Raw genomic sequence first — 6,949 nt, forward strand, 5'->3', positions numbered from 1 at the left:
TGGCTCATGGGTATACCCAGAGGAGGGCTGGTTATTAAATCAGTGGTATCTGCATCAGTATAATAACACCCAGCGCTATATAATGACACAGTAGTGACACTGGCTCATGGGTATAGCCTGAGGAGGGCTGGTTATAAAATCAGTGGTATCTGCATCAGTATAATAACACCCAGCACTATATAATGACACAGTAGTGACACTGGCTCATGGGTATACCCAGAGGAGGGCTGGTTATTAAATCAGTGGTATCTGCATCAGTATAATAACACCCAGCACTATACAAAGACAAAGTAGTGACACTGGCACATGGGTATACCCAGAGGAGGGCTGGTTATTAAATCAGTGGTATCTGCATCAGTATAATAACACCAAGCACTATAAAATAATGTTTTTAATTTGAAATGTACCTTGGTGTCCTTCACTAAGGTCTGTACTTTGGCCATGAGCCAGTGTCACTAGTGTGTCTTTGTATAGTGCTTGGTGTTATTATACTGATGCAGATACCACTGATTCTATAACCAGATCCTCTGGCTATACCCATGAGCCAGTGTCACTACTGTGTCTTTGTATAGTGCTGGGTGTTATACTGATGCAGATACCACTGATCCTATAACAAGCCCTCCTCTGGCTATACCCATGAGCCAGTGTCACTACTGTGTCATTATATAGTGATTGGTCTTATTATACTGATGCAGATACCACTGATCCTATAACCAGATCCTCTGGCTATACCCATGAGCCAGTGTCACTACTGTGTCATTATATAGTGCAGGGTGTTATTATACTGATGCAGATACCACTGATCCTATAACCAGCACTCCTCTGGCTATACCCATGTGCCAGTGTCACTACCGTGTCATTATATAGTGCTTGGTGTTATTATACTGATGCAGATACCACTGATTCTATAACCAGCCCTCCTCTGGCTATACCCATGAGCCAGTGTCACTACTGTGTCATTATATAGTGCTTGGTGTTATTATACTGATGCAGATACCACTGACCCTATAACCAGCCCTCCTCTGGCTATACCCATGAGCCAGTGTCACTACTGTGTCATTATATAGTGCTGGGTGTTATTATACTGATGCAGATACCACTGATTCTATAACCAGCCCTCCTCTGGCTATACCCATGAGCCAGTGTCACTACTGTGTCATTATATAGTGATTGGTGTTATTATACTGATGCAGATACCACTGATCCTATAACCAGCCCTCCTCTGGCTATACCCATGAGTCATAGATGCACACATTGTGCTGTGGTTATAGCTTTCATAAATAAGTGAAGGCAACTGGATTTTTGTTTATGGGAATCTAGAGAGCAGGTCAATTAAATTATAATTGAGTTAATCTTTTAGTTGATTTCTACTTTTTTCAAAACATATTCTATTTAATAAAACTATATTCAGGGCGGGACTGCAAAATCAGACCAGCCCTCTAAACGTTTGAAAAACAGCCCCACTTTCACTCCACCCGCAGTCCCCTTTCACTTCCCCTTATCTTGCCTAGGGCCACTTTTCTGCCACCAGAGGCCCCCACACCCTGATCAGGAACAGGGCAAGGCAATCTGGCATTGACTATATTCTTGTAGGGGTTATGGAATCTTGTCACTATCTACCAATAGCCCTCTGAAAAATTGTCTTTATCAGTGACTGAAACACACACAGCAGCAACAATTTTATATAAACCTGCAATTATTGCTAATTTCAATTTAAGTATAATTAACATTCACATTTTTCACACAAAATATTTTTAGTTATTAAAATGTTTCTCTTGTACTGTATAGGGAAAATACCTCAGTCACTGAAGACTCTCAGCTGATCAGGCATATTATGACATCATATTAGTTACATCACAATAACTCTGTATATTTACTGGAGCAGTAGATACAATCTCCTCATTATTGTTCTATTTTCCTTGAGAAAAGCTGCCTTTACTGTGCTTCTAGCTGTTTTGCAAGATTTCTTTTGTTTATTCTTTAAACAGAATGCTTGAGAAATTTGCTTTTGTGTTCATCGTCCTTTCTGGACTTGTTGGTGTGCTCCTGGCATCAGGTAAGTAAAGTTACACAGTTGTTTATCATCTCCTAAGCTCCCCCCTCGCTCAGATTCATTTTAATTTTCTACACAGTTTTGCTCTACACAGCTAATGTGAGACAGTAGAGTCAGGATAATAGGTTACTATGTACTGGCAATACAGACTCTTATGGGCTTTCTAGATCACAGCTGTGTACTATAGTTATATATATATATATACGTTGTAATTATGTATACGTTTAATGATGTTACATAGCTTACTATAGAATATTTTAGTGTGTTACTAAACTGTATTTGTTTTTGCTGCAGAGCCAAGTGAGAACATCACCAACATCACCGACCACGACATCACAGGACCTGGTGCCATAGGTCTGGGTCCAGATCTCTTTTCTCCTGCAAACATTATCCAACTGTTGAAGGAGGAAGCCAAAGTGAGGCTCATAATGACTTGTCTAGGCCTCACCGTTTCCCTCATGGTAGGAGGAGTTGCTGCAGGAATGTGGTATCTGTAAGTACAATTTTAATATTTAAGTAAAAACAAAGTAAGAGCTCAGAGCAATTATTAAAGTGGAATATTGTTTAATACTTTTTAATAGTTATATCAACTGATTTTTTAAAATGTAAACATCGAGTTAGTCTCTGTACAACATCCTATCTATCTACCTATCTATCTATCTATCTATCTATCTATCTATCTACCTATCTCTATCGCTAATCAGATGAGCACAAAAAGCCAAGTGTAGAATATCTTGTGCATGATAACCTGAAAATTATTATCATATTCTTTGAATTTACTACAAGTGAATAATCAATCACTAATATCCAAATACTTTCTCTGCAGTTTTTATTATAAGAAAAAGAAACGCTGTATGAAGGAGAAAGATGCTGTGGTGAAAATGGAGGAAGGGCCTTTAAACAAAGGTTAATATCCCTCCAGACTCAAATGTTGATATGGGAGAAGTTACATAAGATGTGAGTATCTGACAGTATGTAGCCTTGATCTTGGGGCTACCAGTACATGATTGTTTGCCTTTACATTTTGAATCAGTGTTGCTCTCTAGTTTTGTTCCATTTTAAATCACTTCTTCCACCTACTAACAGCTATCTTATTGTGTTTTTTTATACAGCTGTATCCTGATCTCCCAATTACTGTGAACCAACTCATTTGTTTTACAGGACCTTTAAATGATCTAATTTAAAGAAATGTACAATAAATACTTAATGCTTGTAACATTAAATTGAGATCTGTCTTCTTATTTTTAGTTAGTGATATTTGTGAGTCTGTGCATACGTGTGTGTGCATGTGGGTGTTTTATTAATGTTAGAGATCAAATGTAAGCTTTTATTTTTATTTCCATAGTTTAAAAAAAAAATTAAATGGCAATTAACTTGCAGCCAAGCAAATAAATTCACTGAAATGCAGAACTGTCATTATACAATCCAAACACAAAAATATCTATTCTACCTGGAACACAAATCGTATTGCAATTATTAGTCAAGGATAGGCACAGACAAAGGCTTGGGGGACATTTTCCAAAGTACAGACCTTAGTGAAGGACCAAGGTACATTTGAAATTAAAAACATTATTTTATAGTGCTAGGTGTTATTATACTGATGCAGATACCACTGATCTTATAACCAGCCCTCCTCTGGCTATAAGCATGTGCCAGTGTCACTACTGTGTCATTATATAGCGCTGGGTGTTATTATACTGATGCAGATACCACTGATCCTATTACCAGCCCTCCTCTGGCTATACCCATGACTCATGGGTATAGCCAGAGGAGGGCTGGTTATAGGATCAGTGGTATCTGCATCAGTATAATAACACCAAGCACTATATAATGACACAGTAGTGACACTGGCTCAGTAGTGACACTGGCTCATGGGTATACCCAGAGGAGGGCTGGTTATAGGCTCAGTGGTATCTGCATCAGTATAATAACACCAAGCACTATATAATGATAGAGTAGTGACACTGGCTCATAGGTATAGCCAGAGGAGGGCTGGTTATATGATCAGTGGTATCTGCATCAGTATAATAACACCAAGCACTATATAATGACAGAGTAGTGACACTGGCTCATGGGTATACCCAGAGGAGGGCTGGTTTTATAGGCTCAGTGGTATCTGCATCAGTATAATAACACCAAGCACTATATAATGACAGAGTAGTGACACTGGCTCATGGGTATAGCCAGAGGAGGGCTGGTTATAGGATCAGTGGTATCTGCATCAGTATAATAACACCCAGCACTATACAAAGACACAGTAGTGACACTGGCTCATGGGTATAGCCAGAGGAGGGCTGGTTATATGATCAGTGGTATCTGCATCAGTATAATAACACCAAGCACTATATAATGACAGAGTAGTGACACTGGCTCATGGGTATACCCAGAGGAGGGCTGGTTTTATAGGATCAGTGGTATCTGCATCAGTATAATAACACCCAGCGCTATATAATGACACAGTAGTGACACTGGCACATGCGTATAGCCAGACAAGGGCTGGTTTTATAGGCTCAGTGGTATCTGCATCAGTATAATAACACCAAGCACTATATAATGACAGAGTAGTGACACTGGCTCATGGGTATAGCCAGAGGAGGGCTGGTTATAGGATCAGTGGTATCTGCATCAGTATAATAACACCCAGCACTATACAAAGACACAGTAGTGACACTGGCTCATGGGTATAGCCAGAGGAGGGCTGGTTATATGATCAGTGGTATCTGCATCAGTATAATAACACCAAGCACTATATAATGACAGAGTAGTGACACTGGCTCATGGGTATACCCAGAGGAGGGCTGGTTTTATAGGCTCAGTGGTATCTGCATCAGTATAATAACACCAAGCACTATATAATGACAGAGTAGTGACACTGGCACATGGGTATAGCCAGAGGAGGGCTGGTTATAGGATCAGTGGTATCTGCATCAGTATAATAACACCCAGCGCTATATAATGACACAGTAGTGACACTGGCTCATGGGTATACCCAGAGGAGGGCTGGTTATAGGATCAGTGGTATCTGCATCTGTATAATAACACCCAGCACTATATAATGACACAGTAGTGACACTGGCACATGGGTATAGCCAGAGGAGGGCTGGTTATAGGATCAGAGGTATCTGCATCAGTATAATAACACCCAGCACTATATAATGACACAGTAGTGACACTGGCACATGGGTATAGCCAGAGGAGGGCTGGTTATAGAATCAGTGGTATCTGCATCAGTATAATAACACCCAGCACTATATAATGACACAGTAGTGACACTGGCACATGGGTATAGCCATAGAAGGGCTGGTTATAGGATCAGTGGTATCTGCATCAGTATAATAACACCAAGCACTATAAAATAATGTTTTTAATTTCAAATGTACCTTGGTGTCCTTCACTAAGGTCTGTACTTTGGCCATGAGCCAGTGTCACTAGTGTGTCTTTGTGTATTGCTTGGTGTTATTATACTCATGCAGATACCACTGATCCTATAACCAGCCCTCCTCTGGCTATACCCATGAGCCAGTGTCACTACTGTGTCATTATATAGTGCTTGGTGTTATTATACTGATGCAGATACCACTGATAATATAACCAGCCCTCCTCAGGCTATATCCATGAGCCAGTGTCGCTACTGTGTCGTTATATAGTGCTGGGTGTTATTATACTGATGCAGATACCACCGATCCTATAACCAGCCCTCCTCTGGGTATACCCATGAGCCAGTGTCATTACTGTGTCATTATATAGTGCTGGGTTTTATTATACTGATGCAGATACCACTGATCATATAACCAGCCCTACTCTGGCTATACCCATGTGCCAGTGTCACTTCTGTGTCTTTGAATAGTGCGGGGTGTTATTATACTGATGCAGATACTACCGATCCTATAACCAGCCCTCCTCTGGCTATATCTATGTGCCAGTGTCACTTCTGTGTCTTTGAATAGTGCAGGGTGTTATTATACTGATGCAGATACTACCGATCCTATAACCAGCCCTCCTCTGGCTATACCCATGTGCCAGTGTCACTACTGTGTCATTGTATAGTGCTTGGTGTTATTATACTGATGCAGATAACACCGATCCTATAACCAGCCCTCCACTGGCTATACCCATGTGCCAGTGTCACTTCTGTGTCTTTTTATAGTGCTGGGTGTTATTATACTGATGCAGATACCACTGACCCTATAACCAGATCCTCTGGCTATACCCATGTGCCAGTGTCACTACTGTGTCATTATATAGTGCTGGGTGTTATTATACTGATGCAGATACCACTGATCCTATAACCAGTCCTCCTCTGGCTATACCCATGTGCCAGTGTCACTACTGTGTCTTTGTAAAGTGCTGGGTGTTATTATACTGATGCTGATACCACTAACCCTATAACCAGATCCTCTGGCTATACCCATGTGCCAGTGTCACTACTGTGTCATTATATAGTGCAGGGTGTTATTATACTGATGCAGATACCACTGATCCTATAACCAGCCCTCCTCTGGCTATACCCATGTGCCAGTGTCACTACTGTGTCATTATATAGTGCCGGGTGTTATTATACTGATGCTGATACCACTAACCCTATAACCAGATCCTCTGGCTATACCCATGTGCCAGTGTCACTACTGTGTCATTATATAGTGCAGGGTGTTATTATACTGATGCAGATACCACTGATCCTATAACCAGCCCTCCTCTGGCTATACCCATGTGCCAGTGTCACTACTGTGTCATTATATAGTGCCGGGTGTTATTATACTGATGCAGATACCACTGACCCTATAACCAGCCCTTGTCTGGCTATACGCATGTGCCAGTGTCACTACTGTGTCTTTGTATAGTGCTGGGTGTTATTATACTGATGCAGATACCACTGACCCTATAACCAGCCCTTGT

This window comes from Bombina bombina, chromosome 2 (assembly GCF_027579735.1).
Source record: "Bombina bombina isolate aBomBom1 chromosome 2, aBomBom1.pri, whole genome shotgun sequence".
In the NCBI taxonomy this organism is placed as follows: Eukaryota; Metazoa; Chordata; class Amphibia; order Anura; family Bombinatoridae; genus Bombina; species Bombina bombina.